Source organism: Perca fluviatilis, chromosome 8 (genome assembly GCF_010015445.1).
Source record: "Perca fluviatilis chromosome 8, GENO_Pfluv_1.0, whole genome shotgun sequence".
Taxonomy (NCBI): Eukaryota; Metazoa; Chordata; class Actinopteri; order Perciformes; family Percidae; genus Perca; species Perca fluviatilis.
Window position 1 is genome coordinate 23591179 of NC_053119.1, and position 17103 is coordinate 23608281.

Sequence of the window (17103 nt, forward strand, 5' to 3'; positions counted from 1 at the left end):
AGATGTGGAATGGGCTACAGAGGTCTGGTAAACTCACTTCTTTCTAACTCCACTCCCCCCAGATTTTTCTTCATTGTCAAATATGTAGTCTTCAGCCCCAACCAATGCTGACTCAAGTGACATTACTTGAGACAATTTATCAGATTTATCAACTCCCTCTGGAGCAACAAAGGCCTTTTCAAACATTTTTTCACTTAAGAACTCCCCAAGACCTGTAAACAGACTTTGATGTGTAAAATGTGTGGAGATCCCCTTTAGCTGCTATGTTCTTGTTTTGCATCTTGTGGTTATTTCTTTAGGACATTTTTTACTTACTAACGCTTCTGGTTTGGGAATTCAGCACAGCAGTGCTTACTGGAAACTGGCTCTGTGATAATGAGAAGCTGTTGACAAATCTAATCTCAGGCAAACCACTAGACACCACTATGTCAAATGTTGCCTCTCCAGAGGTTTCCTCCATTTACTTAATAGTTCCAAGATTTTGTTTTAGTGTTTTATCCTTGTCTTCTGAGAGCGCATAGGCTGACTCAGGAAGCCATGCTGTTTGTGGGCTTATACAGTCCTTTGAGACATAAGTGAAAATGAGTTTTAGGCCTACAAATAGACTTGACATAACTTGAATACTGCCTGATCTCAATCACTAAAGCTGTACAACAGCCAGCCAAAAGCATTTTAAAACCATCTATTAAAGGATTGAAATCAGGCTAAGGCACTATTTGTTGCACCTGCAGGATATTTATTGAAATATTAACCATACTGTACATGTAGTTGTTTTACCAATATTCACTATAATGAGCTCAAGCAATTGTTAGCAGTTTAAAATTCAAAGGTTGAGGATATTCAACCTGTAGCCACTTGACATTTGCATATGTTCCGTTGCAAGCATATTAGAGACTTATGCAGTATATGCAATCAATACTGTGTATTCAAGTGATTCTGTCAACATTTATTTAAATGTCACAATTTAATTATCCGGTTTGAGATCTCTCAACCTTAATATCCTCCAGGTATGCATCACATCAGATTGTACAGCAGGAATCTGCACTTTATTTATTTTCTCTGTTAGTGCAATCATCACGCTTCAAATGTCTTCAAGTTTAATCAAATGGAATCCAACCAGACTATATCTCCAACATTCAGAAATACGTCCAGCAGGAAAATGTGATTGCTACATTTGATTGATACACAATGCCATAGAGAATTGTTCATCCTGAAGGGCATATCATAAAATGGAATGTCTTTGTATTAATCCTTTATATTTTTTCCTCTCAAAGGTCTTATTTCAAGTCCAAATAATAAAAATAGATGTTTAAATTGTATCACTTAGTGACTCATGTTGATTTATTAACCAAGAGTGCTGGCATCAGCTCTTTAATGCAAAATAAAGAAAAACATACTCAAAAGTTCTCTGAACAACTGTGACTCTAAGAATAACAACACATCTGTCTGGAGTTCCAGTTTCCAGTCGTTAACCACATCCATCTGGTCTTGTGTTTAAATGTATTGGCATCTCATGCAAAGTGCTTAACTGTAGTGTTTGTATTAAAGTATTAATCTATGACTACCTATGCGTACACTTTGCTTGTCATATGGCGAAACGCACCAGCCTCTAAAATTTCAGATATGTAAACTTAGCCAGGGTGAACTCAATGTTGAACGGTAACATGACATAACTATGGAATTTTGGATGTGGTGCAAATTTCAAGGGACCTTAAAAGCCTGAAGGTGGAATGTTGAGCGCTTTTAGGATTTGATAAGAAAACAATCGGTCCCTGTTTTCGCCAATAGAGTAGCCTACTTCCCAAAATCTGCCTTTGGGAGTTGCTGAGGAAACTCCATCCTATTGGGTCTGTCAAGTTCATGAAATATCATGAATGCCCCACACACCTTCTTCTCTCTGGGCTCTCAGCTAAGTGGTCAAAAATATAAAAGGCACCATTAATGTAAATCAGTTACTTGGAAAAGACTGAAGGGACAATAGCCAAGCTTGACATACAATACTTTTTAAGAGATTTGCATAACCAACACATACATACACTGGTTTTCTGTCTACATACTGCATAAAACAATGTTTTCTATAAATTCATAGAAATCAATTATTGTGAGAATGTAGAATATGTACAGCATTAGTGTTTAGGCTCTGACCCCATAATGATGATAGACGCCTGTCCTATGGGAAGGTAGACTCAGAGCCTACAGGTAGATGTAGTACTGGCTATATCAATAGAATGAGATTGTTTTAGGTGAACGGTATGGCAGCAGGCATGCAGCAAAATAGTGAATACAACATTGACGAGTTAAATACACACTGCCATGATTAAAAGGGTGTGTTGGATATATTTTGTATGAGCAGCACAGGCCATGTGAAAATTTTGTTTTGGTAAGGAGATGTGCTTATATTGTAAGCATAATTGTTAGGTAAGGCATGTAAGGTAAACCTAAATTAACAAAAATATTCCTGTGGGTGGCCAAATCCAAATAATGCGCCATTGTATAACATGTAACAGAAAGGCCCTCAATTTATGACACAATTTATTTACTAATGTATTACCCCTATCCTGGCCTCTTTGCACTGGCTGCCTGTTAAGTTCAGGATCCAGTTCAAGATTCTTGTAATTACATACAGAGCCATCAATATTCAGGCACCAGCCTACATTAGTGATCTGCTGCACCCTTATGTTGTCAGTTGGCCTAATATCAGGGCTTACTGGCTGTTCCCCATACTAAGCTGAAAGCTAAAGGTGACAGAGCTTTTGAAACAGTTGCTCCTAGACCTAGAAGGCCTCTGTTGGAATCTTTAAAAAGCAGCTAAAGACACATCTTTGCTGGCAGGAGTTTGATTAGCCACATTGTTGAATTATATTACTATGTATCTTATGCTATTGTGTTTTACTATTATTTACTGTGATTTATTGTGCTTTTTATGATTATCGATTTGATGTAATTATTTATTTGGCCTGTGAAGCACTTTGTGACTATGTCTGTGATAAGTGCTATATAAATTAACCTTACTTACTTACTTACTTACTTACTTACTTACTTACTTACTTACTTATTTACCTATACTTACTTACTTAATCAATACACAGCAGTGCAAATACAGAGCACATACAAAGAAGCCATACATAAAATACTGCCACCCAACACATAGCAGAGACATTTCATACATATTAGGTGGTGATAACACAAATTGCTGCAATTTCATCTATTAAAAAATTGTGCAAAAACTCACCAACCAGCCTTTGGAACAGACAGGGAAAGAGAACCAAACTGAAGACCAAGAATTACAGTAAATCAAGGAAACATCTCCAGGTGCAGCTGTAGTTTGATTTATTTATTAAAGGGAAACTTTGGCATTTTTCAACCTGGACCCTATTTTCCTGATTTGAACGAGAATCTGTGTATTGAACAACTAGCCTCAACTTCAGCCTGTCCGAATCCAATGGTAGCGTCTATGAAAGCTGTACGAAGTATAGATCGACAAAAATCATGGGAAATTCAAAAGCAATATTCATATGATATTGAGCACATTCCTGACAGAGGGATAATCAAGAACATATAGGAATTTCAAATTAATTTAGTTATTATTTGTAGACATTATTTAACAGTATATGTAACAGTAAAGTTCAGGGAACTTCCCAAGACGATAACAGAGGTTCAGATATATTCCTTTCTTAAAAAGGTATAGGGAGTCTTTCAGCTGATGTGCCTTCACTGCCATCATGTCTTACACAAGAAAAGCGGAATGTGACCTTTCCAAGATATTGTCTTTGTTGAACAGTTTCTTTCTCATATTCAGTGAGAGTGTTAATCATCAAGGCATAACAACAGAAGTGAGATGCTCTGAAGCCCCGTGAGAATGGTCAACCTTTTTCCAAAATACAATCAGCTTGTAAAGTATTTGTTTTTCATTTGGCTTTGTTTCTGGTTACATTTGCGGGCTAATATCTCATTTGTTGTTATTAAAGTGGTATCATTTCAGAGCATGCATACATTTTTTCCCTGCTACATTTCTATTTTCATTAAAAATGTATGCCTTGTGATAAAAGTTATGAACTAAGACCCAGTGGAGATGAGACAAGGACAGTCACTCATGTCCCCATAAGTCGGTCCTGATGCTGTAATTGATCCAATCAGTTTTCATTGCACTTCCAATATGAGGTATATAGCTCTGGCAGTAGCTCAGTCCGTAGGGAGTTGGGTTGGGAACCAGAGTGTCCGTATGGACCAAAGTACAGAGTGTGGATTGGTAGCTGGAGAGATGACAGTTCACCTCCTGGGCACTGCCAAGGTGCAAGGCACCGTACCCAACCGCTCAGGGCGCTTGTCCAGCACTGGCAGCCCACTCACTCTGACATCTCTCCATTTGTGCATGAACACCATGTCAGCAGCACAGAATATAAACATGACAGACATCAAATATTACACAAGAAATAGTAATCAAAATATTCCCAGACTATGAAGAGATACCTTTATCACAGTGCAAGATGCAAGGACTAAAAATGGAGGAGTGTTGAAATGAAGAGGCAGAATTCAGAGTCCTTGTCGCAGCAGGGCAAAACAATTTTGCAGGCTGAAATGATGACAAACGCTGGTCGGTTTTATAACCCAAGCTCGCCAGTTAGAAAACACTCAAGCTACCTTTGCATGATGTTGTGCTAAAAGACTGAGGCTACAGAAGCTCATGTATTGCTAAATAAAGACAGCATTTTTCTTTTGTATTGCAGTTAAGAGCTGGTTAGTCCTAAAGGTATTAGTAAAATATGTTAGATCAGATTTTCAAACTAATTAAAATAGGCTTTTAGGATGACGACTAACAGATGTGTTGAGCAAACATAACACATTCACTGTTTAGGGAATGGTGTTTAGAAAGCAGTCAATTAATCGTCTTGTGACCCCCTCAGTTTTATTGTGTGACCCTTGATGGGGCCCAGGCCCCCAGATTGCAAACAACTGATTTAAAGTGGTCTTGAGCTGTCTGAAAGCAACCACCTTGAGTCCATGAGCAAGAAACTGAGCTTCCCAGCTTATAAACTTGAATTGTAATTTAAAGAAATCTTCTTGATCTTGCTCAGTGCATGTTACATAACTGTCTCCATCTAAAATGCCTTTTAGTGCACACTAAAACCCTCAAAACAGTCTCATCAAGCAACACAATGATTTACGAAGAACTTATTGGTTCTTCGTAAGTACCACCATGTGATGCACCCTAAATAAAATCTTTTGAAAAATCATCGTGATCCATAGCCATATCCATATCCATATGCACCACCTGTCTATACTTTGTATATCACATTTCACTTTTCTGCTTTTGTTGCACTTCTGGTTAGATGCAAACTGCATTTCGTTGTCTTTGTACTTGTACTCTGCACAATGACAATAAAGTTGAATCTAATCTAATCTAATCTAATAACTTTTATTGACCTCTGTGCTGCAATAGAATCAACAGGTGTCTGGCATGAACTGTTTTCGATACAAATACAAACGGCATATTTTCACAATACTAATGAGTAATTATTGGTGAAATACCCATCAAAAAAATACAAAATTCTTTCTAAAAATAAAAACAAAATTGCTTATTTGGCTTCAGAACACATGCATGAGCGTGCCTATTCCAAGCAAAGAATACGAGGTGCAAAGTGATTTCAGACAAACACAAGTCTCAGCCTCTGGCAAGACATGATCAATGACAAACAACAACCCTATTAAAACCCTCACCAGTCTATTATAGTCTGCTCTTATGAGGAAAGAATGATTCGTTGCAGCTTCCAACTAAGCCTACACGGTCAAAAACACTCTGAAGTTATTGTAGAACCCATGTTGAATTTCACGCACTCTTAGACAAAAAAATGATCAGAAAAGGACACTGGATAGTTTTTGCAAACCTCAGTAAAAAAATATTATTCAGGCTCTGTTTGACAGATTTACTATATCATGGAACATTTGACCTGCCTAGTTGGAGTACATCAGCTGCCAAACTGCTGATAAACTAAAGTCTTCATCAAAACCAGATTTTTTCTTCAGTTTTGTCATCAGTCTTCACACAAGTTCTGTTACTAATCAGAAACAAAAAGCACAAAGAAAAAGGCAGATTTACCAATGTTTGTTTTCAAGTATTATCTAAATTTACTAAACTGAATGTCTAATTCTTTCACAATTTCAAGCTATTAGAGTACTTTAAATGTTTAATTAGGGAGAGTACACCAGGAATGCTGTTGAACAGCAGTACCAATAATTTGTTACACAACTGACCATTCACTAAACCTCTCACACGAACAGAGATTATCCAATCATAGCCATTGCAACCGTTACCATGCACATCAGGTCCATTAAGCTTTAAATTTCTAAACATGTTGAGGTGGTATGTATGGGGCTCTCGTGAGATGTAATGAATGTACGCTTCAATCTTCAATCAGGTCTGCTTGTAAAGTTAGGAAGTTAAGAGTAAACATACAGCAACGAAGAGTTCCATAAGCCAAACAGTCGTGATTTTTAATAGTTATATAGCTATAGTAGTATATTCATAAGTATTAAGTTTTATTACTGACTATATTACTTTCAGGTCCTTAACATCTCTGTTCTACAGTTGCACAATGATAAAAACAGAGGAAGAAATTCCTTTTTTAACCTTTTTTACTGTACAAAATGATCACAAAGTTGTTATTTCCTGAAGTGATGAGTGATCTTGAATATCTAATTATTTTCTTTGCCAGTATTATATTATTAGGGCCCGAGCACAAAAGTGCCAGGGCCCAACGGTCCCAGTCAACACGTGATGCTGCATGTGCACACATCTCTCTGTGCACTTTGTGTGTGGATAGACAGATGAGCAGCAGTGCATTCCACTTATTTTGCCGTCAGATAAAGGGCCAAGCTAAGTGAAAACATGCCTCACATGATGACACCAACCTGGCATGCCATCCTCTTCACCCATAATCCCCCTTAATCTCAGCCTACTCCGGTCAAGCATCACTCCAAAGGAGCTGTCTAAAGGAGATAGCAACTGTCTTCAGTGTAACAGGGTTGCAACAAGTAAGCACAGAAAGTAGTTTGGCTTCCAAGGTCTTCTTATTAGGAGGATTGTATGCCCCTCACCTTCCTGTGTCTACCACACAGTGTCAATTTGCCCTCAATTTATATGATAATTGAACACAGGTTTTGTCAAATGCACTAGTGGAAAGAGCAACAGAGACATTTAATATGGTTATAGTGGGATTTGAAACAGACTTTTCTTAGGCCTTTCTTCCCCTCCACTGAATGGCTAAGCCTCACAGGCGATATAAATTAATGATATTGTCAGTTTGTTGAGTGAATCCTGGACCCTGTCTTGCTATTGCTCAACTCAGGTCGAAAAACACGCACAGGCCATGCAGAGACGCCAAGAAAAAAGGTCACCACAGGGTTGGCATTGATCATAACTTGGTTCACCAGGAGGTAATGACACATGATCCGTGTTACCTGACCCGCTGCTCTGAACATAGGTTACGGCCTTCACTAAGATTAAGCAGAGTCCCTAAGAAGTATCATATTTACTACTTTTAGAATGATATTTCTGTGCAGATGTTCACTGTTTCCTCACTTTTTCTCTCTGTAAGTGGTAAACCGAAACCAGAAAAGGGGAGGCTTTCTCATTCACAGCTGCAATAAACAACGTATTTGCCAAGTTCCTGGTATCATTCTTCGATCTTGAGTATTTAGCAATGTTTTGCAAGAACTAGAATCATCATATATTATTTTTGGGTGCCTGCCAAGTTTTATCTCTTTGATCTCTTTATCACACTGATCTGCAGAGTAAAATAAATAGTTAATGGCAGAGATGAAAAGTAACAAAGTAAGCAAGGGGGGTACTGTATATACTACTCATATAATACTGTATATACTACTCAACAGTGTATACAGTACTTTAATTAGGGGTAGCTCCACCAAGACCAGCTATGAAAATGCTCCTTACAAATTAAACATTAATGAATCAATAATGTAACACTAGAAAATCCCTTCTGGCTAATGAGCTAAGTGCAGTGCAGTCAAAAAGTATTAGGACTGTTTTTCATTGTTTTGGCTCTCTACTCAAGCACATTGGCTTTGACTATAAGGTTTAATCTTAGGGTGTTTTATCCATATAAGTGAAAGTGAAAAGACTCATAAGCATTTATACAAATTTTCCCCAAATTGTTGGACAATGATCCTAACCATTGACAGGGAAAGAATGGAATTTCTATGAAACAACTGTGAAATGTTCTTGACTGGCCAAGTCAGTCACTTGACCTCTGTCAAACTGACCATGTGTTTAACTTGCCAAAGACCACACTGAGGGAAAAGAGCCCTCCAAACAAGCATGAGGATGTCTGCAGTACAGGCCTGGTAAAGCATCAGCATAAAAGATGCCAAGTTTCTGCTTATTTGGGCTGTAATGACTGCCTGCACATTGACTGTATGGTTGAGTCTCACTGTTCTCACCAACCTCCCCATAAAAAAAACATAGGTTGTATATCCATTTAACCCAGATCCCAAAACTAAAATTCTAACCTAGGAGGTAGCACCTGTCTAGATTGTCTGTCTAGATTTTCCTGGGCTGGTTACTTCACTGGCAAATCACATTCATATGCTATTTATAGAACCTGTTGTTGGGATATTGTTCAGAACAAAAGTTGTAGTAATTAGTTTTCGTCAACTGTTTTTGCCACACTATCTACGTGGCTCTTTGGATGGCAATCTCGGTTGGTACACACATTCATATTCCCTTTGGTCATCCTCTGACTTTTCATTTAGCACCATCATCACATCAAAATACAATGTAACCACTACTTTTGTTACAACTAAATATATGCAAAACTATTGACATGCCCATTAGCCTTATCCGTACTTTTTGTTTAGGGCACAAAATGCTGACACACTAAGCAAAGATGGTGAACATTGGAAGCATTACCTCCTAAACATCAGAGATTTTTATATAAATTGTGCATGTAATCATGTTGGCTAAAATCCTATTTGTCCATCTTCTGATCATCTGTCAACAACTGGACTACATAAATACGCTGTGAAAGTCAACACCATCCATCACAATAAAATATGTCATCCAATTGTGCAGAACTGTAAATGTAAAGCAATCAATACCAAAAATCATTAATAGCTTTTTATTTTATGTAATATTGATTAATATACATGGTGGCAAACTGAAGCATACCATTTCAACACATGCACTTTAAGGTCCACAGTGTCACCATCTCAGTGTTTCCTGTAAATAGCTGAATGGATTACATCAACATGCTGGGCATTTACACCAGCTGTTAAGGCAGCTGAGGAGACGAGCGATATGTTGGTGTGGTGGCAAGAAAAGGTCCCAGTGGGATCTGAAAACAGCAAGCCAATACGAGCTATTGACATTTTTCTGAAGGGCTCATGGGTGAAAGGCTTATTGACTGCTAAATTGTTTTAATTTGTCTGCGATTACTGAAGCCCCAACTTTGTGTACATTTTGCATGTGGTCCTAGAAAACTGGGTCAATCAATGCAATATGTCTCTTAACTCTGCTCTGCTGTTGTCACCACTTTATAGAGTATTGCATAGATGACACATTTTTGTTGTTTCCTCAATAGTTTCAGTGTTGGCTCTGACAAAATTAGGATTACTCACTTGTTCCATTGAAGAATTCAATGTATTCTTCCCAGCTCAATTAGTGTAACCTTTCCTAAAACACAAATTCAAGCAGCCTAACTCTAATCTGTCAATTCACAGCAGTGTTCTGCTGGAGCTGCTACTCTGTGAATACCAGACTGATGTGTCTTCACAAGATACAAATTGTATCTTGACATTCCTGAACCACCTTGTGCTTTAATCTGCTCAAGAGCTGAATGGATGCTGACAGAAACATGGGACCTTTGTAATTCACTACCCTCTGTAGAGCTTTATATCTTTCTGTGACAATGGTATTTCTCATTCCACGCTTTTGTCTTGGCTTTCAGTGAAAATGGTAGATATTCCAATACATCCTAATACCTAAATTACATTATAGACTGATTTCCAAGTCTCCCAAAACGATACGCACAACCGTTCTATTTACTGCCGCACGGTGGCGGTTTAATCATGTGGACATCATTGCATCACGGACTAAGGTCCCTAAAACTTGGTTAATTTCCAAATGACTTTAGTTTAACATGGGACAAGAACCCCGGTCTCCTGAGTAAAAGTCCTGTGTTTGTTTGGCCCATCTGCCTTCCCAACCTCCCTACATGAAATTTGGCACTCTTTTACTTTGTCACCTCACTTTCTCGTTTTCTCGTTAGCTCGCTGCCTAACAAGAAACTTAATTGTCGGTCGTTATGAGCAGCTTGCATAATCGACCCTTATGGTCGATTTCTGGGCAAGGACGATATACACATATGGCCAAAAGTACGTGCACATCTCTCTCCACATACATGGAGTCTTATGCAATTTAGGCCCAAATATTGTTCAATTACGTCTATTAAATCCTGATAGTTAATGTACATTTTACAAGGAAATTAGTGTCAGGCGACATGCCAAACATATTAGTCTTGTATAATACTGCTGGACTTAAGTGAATGATTCATATGATTTGGGTGAAAGCTACTCCAAGTCAAACATGCTATTACCTCAGTGTGCCTGAGAATGTTTTTTCAAGTACAAACCAAGATGCCAAACTGTCTTTGTTAGTTAAAAGTGTATAGATATTCTCTTTTAGACAATGAATATAAAGTTGAAAGCACATAAATAAAAGTAAAAATAAATAAAGAATGTCATGTTTTGAGAATATTTAGAGATGTGTATCCATAACATGCTTGGATTCTCTGTAGTTTAATGAGGTTAAACCATATACTCTAGCCACACAAATACAATTAAGTGTGGTCAGAATCATTTTTTTTTTTTTTTTTACAATAGACATCCCATTTGTCATTCTCTTACTAATTAACCCTATAGCAGACTACTCCAGGAGAAACCAGATTACTGAAGTTATCTCTTCAATCCACCCTGTCAATTCAGATCTTCACCCTCCACTGACAAAAGCCACATCTCTCAGTCCCATTTCCCAGAACAGTGTTTTTTTGCCACAACAGCTGCCATACATGCGGTATAATTCTCAAGTGTTTATTTTTCCAGAGGCATTATATTCCAGAGATTATACTGTGGCCTCCTTGCAGATTATAATGGCATGGAAATCAGAAACCAACACAAAGTTTCATCTCGTTTAAAGAGGAAAAAAGAAAATAGAAAGATTGCAGTAATACTATGGATATTTCAGGTCAGGAAGCACCAATGAATTGCCTCTGAGGAAACCTCTGATGATAGTGAAGGTTGGCAAGGAAGCTAAACATCTGAAAAAGGGAATTAACTTCATCAATGGAAGTATATGAGTGTTATATGCATGGCTACACTGCCTGTGTTGTTGACAATAGACAAAGCCACACTGTCAATCAAAACTTGTACATGAATCTAGTCTTACTTCATTACTTCATTCAATTTATAATATAACAACACGTTTTTATGAATATCTGTGCACTTTCATGTACATCACACTTGACCTGGCTCATAACTTTTTGTGTGAGGATTGAGGAGTGATTTTGTAAGTGAGAAGTGTGGGCAGTGAGTCACTTTCCTCACATACAGAGCTGTGACATTCTCACTTCAAGAAAAAGAAGAGGAAAAGTGATGTTCTGTTTTCCAAGTTTGTGGACCCAGTATTACATTCTGATGATTTTCTCCTGGCACTGTGTTAACCACAAAAGCAGCCTTCATACTGTACATGATGGTAAGGTAATTTAAATGGTGAAATTGAATTGTGGTAAGAGATGTAGTAGGTGAAGCAGACCACAAGTAATCATACATGTGCCTCAGACTTTCCTAATTGCTGAACAATCTTTCGTATGACCTCATGTAAATATTGCACATAGTTATTTTCAAATAGGGTATATTAGACTTGCGTCCTATGCATACTAAAAGATCCTCATTTCCACTGCATGGTTCAGCTCGACTCAACTCAACTCAACTCACTTTTGGAACCAGGTTCTTTTCTCTGTTTCGTTTTTCACTGCAGATAGTAACCCCTAAGTGTAGGCAGGATTCTCAACTGATCGCCATTGCAGGATGCCATTTTTTTAATTGCATCACATTCATTCATTTTTTCAAACATCCAGCACTGCTCCTGTTGGGCCTTGTTTTGCCAGAGGTCTGCCAAATTATACAGGAATAAAATACTAAAAGAGTTTTTGAGTGTAAGGTTTAGGCTTAAGCAGAGTAGGATAATCTCATCTATGTCAGTTTGTACTCAATGTGGATACTGCAAGTGTAAAAGCATTGTGCAACTCAACTCAGCCTCAGGCCTTATCTATGAAGTTCTGTACTGACCTCCACCATTTGTAAACCACTACACTTAAAGGACCTCAAACCTGATACCAATCTGATAAAATGATCAATTGACCTAAAAATGAAGATAACCCACACCATTAACACATGTTAATGAAGTAAAGGCAACATTTTTCAATATGGCTGTTTTACCATTTGAAATGTTTTCCTGTTTTAAGTACAGACTGAATGCAAGACGTGTGATAGTGTGTTAATCCTCTCCACTGTGCATCATAAAATTCCATGGGATTTTACTTGGTTCCATATGTTCTGATTTTAGCCCATTAATGGCAGACACACACAAACTGGCAAACTGGCCTCCAATGAGAAAATGTGAGGATGAACAGCTCCTATACTGAGCCAGGATTCTCACTATGATGATTCCCTGAACACTCTGCACGACAGGTGGGAACAGTTGGACTTCATCAAATGTGTTTATGTTATGAGGATATGAAGTATGTTTTGGTTGCTAGGGATTTACTGTGTTTTAATTTTTGTTTCTATTAATCAGTAAGTAAGTCATGTGAGGGTTTGTTTTGAAAATGGTTGGAACATGTACATACAAAATTGCAATGCCTTACATGTATTGTTATTTTTTTTTCCCATTTGGAAATGATGTGGTTTCATTTTGTAACACACACACACACACACACACACACACACACACACACACACATATATATTTTCCATCTATACCCTCATTGGTATGAACTGGTTGGACAACATTTTATAAACTGTTCGCACGGATTCATAATCTGTACCCTCGAGGGAACGGATTTTAATTCTGTGCACACGGTTTAGTTTTTTTTCCCAGCTGACCCCAGGGGAGCTCCGTAAGAAACGCCTCTCACTATAGTGCAGCACAAATCAACAGCACAACAAATTACAGCCTAAAAAAATATATATTCAATTGAAACAACACCTTTCCAAAACAATTTCTTACATTATAACATCATACATTTAGATTTTACTTCAGTTATGTTGTATAGATGACATTAGCTGTAGGGACTGGCAACTGATAATACAATACTGTATAATTAGACTATATCTTAACAACTGTAACTACTTAGAGACCCTGCTGCTCTGTTATCCTTAATGTGTTTTCTCATGGTTAGTGTTCCATTGAGTAATTGCCCCCATACACTCCCACCTACTCAGCTGATGTGACTTGGGCTATTGCTGTGCTTTCCTGACAGCAAGCCAAGGTTCTCAGCCGAGCAGACGATGAGAAACAAAATCCCTTCCAGATGTTCCAACCAATAGCCCTCATTTATCGACCGAGGAGTAAAAAAAACAGGGGTGATTTCCTTTCATTCTTCAGCAGCAAGACTCTTCCCTGGTGTCCCCGATTGGGGGTGAAAATATACCTCACGCACTGACCCCCCCACGAATGCCTCATATATTGAAATAACAATACTTCAATGCACGGCTCTTAAATTTATTTTACCAGCAAACAATTTTTACATGTTAAAGAAAGGAACGAAAAAAGCACATCTGACCATCAGATCAGGTTGAACATTTTCAATGCATGAAAGGACATTGTTTTAAACAATCAAGAAGCTTACTTCATTTTATAGAAAAATTAACCTTAGATTTTGTGGCTGGTACTCATGTGGTTACAGCCATCTGCAACCATATAGCTATCTTTGCTCGTGTTGCTATTTCCTGCCTTTTACTACCTCACTGATGCTGCTCACCATGCCTCTGCCAGGCAAATGTGCATACTGTTTTCTTAAAATGAAAAGATCATGCCACCGCTTTTAATGTGGTTAAAACTCTATACCCAAATCACTGGAGATCAAAGATAACAGTTTTCCATTCAAAAAATGAAATGTTCCCCAAAGAATATTGGCAAAGATGACAGAACTGCTAAGTACAAGCTGCATTTGCCTGCTACCTGTGTGTTTGTGTGTGTGTGTGTGTGTGTGTGTGTGTGTGTGTGTGTGTGTGTGTGTGTGTGTGTGTGTGTGTGTGTGTGTGTGTGTGTGTGTGTGTGTGTGTGTGTGTGTGTTTGTGACTACTCAATGTCAATGAGTTTTGGTATAGTCATTAGTTACACATTTGTTTTGCCCCAATTAACTACAATATCAACTAAGATGGCTGGGCCCTGCATTATTAACTAATGATGTGGCCCTGTCTTGTAGAAAGCCCTGTCTCAATATCTAAGACTGTGTTGTTCACACTGCAAGGTATATATCTATGATGTAGCTGTTCTGGAGCTTTCTATGATGTCACATCATCTTCATCTACAGATGGCGCATGCCTAATTGTTATGGAATTATCATCTTGTCCATGCTGTCTAAAAACTTCAAGTTCATTCTTGACCTCCATTTCTTATTTTAGTGTATGGTACTCACTTGGTGCATGTTCCAAAATAAAGTTGTTCAATCAAAATCAACATACTTTCTGACACACAGATATCTTGTGACCAGGTAGTATTATTTCAGCATAGGAGTACTCAGTGGCGCAAAAAGTGGGTATACGCTACGCGGCGTATAGGGGCGCAGCACCATGGGAGCGCCAAAGCGATGGTAAAAAAAGAAAAGATTTAAAAATAATTTTTTATATGTAGCTGCTTTTGTGCGTTTCTAAATCATTTCTGCATTTCCTCAATGTTGCATAACATTGTAGAGGACTAACAGGCTAGAGTAGGCGCCCTATCTCATAAGATTCCATCATAGAATTTTGACATACTGTAGAAGAGGTATAGATATATATATATCTATATATATATACCATATCATTATTTATAATTATGGTAGGCCTACAGTGGCTGATATATAGGGGGGGGGGCACCAAAATAGTTGCTGCATACTCCTCTGACACTGGGTAGTTGCACCCCTGGGAGTACTGATTGGCCTTTGGTTTAAAAAAATAATGAAGCTGGTATTTATGGTCCTCCGTGTGCACTGTACTGTACTTAATTAAATTTTGAAGGCAACAGGGCACATGCACAGTGCACATGGAGAACAGTTTGGGGTTGCATGTGCTGGGCCAATAGGTGCTCAACAGCAAATGTTTGCCCTGGTGCATCCTAGCTGGTTAACCTGGCTACGTCTGCAATGTAATTCAAACAAAATTTCTCATGAATGATTGCACAAATGTTTTGTGTCCAAGAAAACAGACTCCTGTTCTGGTCAGGATGTTCCAGAAAGGAATTGCATCGAAGAGGTTCAAAGTGCCTGAATGCATCTCCTAATTTCTGCAGGCCACACCACACTGCACCCAACATTGCTGCTACTGTTTCGTCATCACTCTTTTGGACAGTCTTCTCAAGCCCAGTGAGCAAAACATGTTGTAAACACCATCAGTCATTTCTGCACGACACCATTTTAGCTTAGCCAGCACAACCTTTATTCAACCTTTTAGTGTTACTCAATAACACATCTATCATGTGTTTACTGATTAGTTTACTATTAGTCCCAGCGTTTCATCTCATCGCATGTTATCAAAAAATCTAAAACCCTGTCATGTGTATTGTACTTTCTGTGACAGAATTGGCTGCAACTGGTTATTTAGGCAAGTCTGTCATCAAAACAAAGCATAGTGATCATCTTTGCACTGATTGTCAAAGACTGAATATTTACAAGTTTACATGTCATGGACTGTGACATAGAAAAGATGGTCTTCCAAACTAAATACAGAATGACAAATGTTCTCATGACTTTTTCCAAGTTAACCTTTTTTGCTTTTGGAGCAGCTAGAACATTAATTCCTTACGTCTGTATCTAAGCAACAGTGACCATAACAGATGTTACACTAAATGTCTCGTCTCGATGATGTGTGGGTGAATTAACAGGGAAGACTACCTGGTGAATCAAATAATTTTTCCAGATTTGTATTGGTTATTGCTGCTATAAAATTAGGCTATTTTGTTGTGTAAAGCTCAAACGGCATTTATGTCTCATAGTTTTCTAACATCTTCCCAGTTTTACATCTCAGATCATCATCACAGATTCAACTTCTGTTTTACTGCTTTTATTTAGCTTTGGAAGATAGCTTTCACTGTTAAATCAACTGTATCAAATAACATGAGGAACATATCAGTTTCTAATTTCATCAGTAATCTCCTCATTTCACACTTACAGTCCTCCTGGAAAGTTCTTCTGGCCACATTTCAGCTACATTATTAGTATGTAAAATATTTAGATTAATTCCACATTGTCACCATATCTTGTTTTTGTTCCAGGACAAATTGTCTGTTTGCAGTGATAATTGATTTGTTCAGAAAATAAACCGTGCAGTGTTTGGACTTGGAATGCAGCTAGCATTGGTGGGTTGAATGAAGGAAATACACCTCTGAATGAAGCGATAACTCTGCTGACACCTGCTTCAGTAATCAAAGCATGTTCGACTTAATATATTAAATCAAACCCAGCTCATATTTATTCTTTTAAATGACCTACTAAAGGGCAACATGAGCTTTGAATAATTTATCAACAATTATATGCAGCAGAATGTTTGAGGAGTATGGCAAGTGAACAAGCATGCAGGTGGTTGTTATGATCCCAGACATGTTTGATTTAGTTAGTAGTTATATAGCAATTCCCTGAACTAACCGCTATATGCACCCATTCATCAGATGATGAAGATCTTTTATACCCTCATTGTATTATGCATTGGATTTTTTTAATCTTCAAATTTTCTACAGACCCGGACAAACCTTCAAGATCATGAATACCATATGAGCATCGACTACCCAATGTTTAGGTTGTGATCTTGCAAACAGTGACTCAATTTAACAAA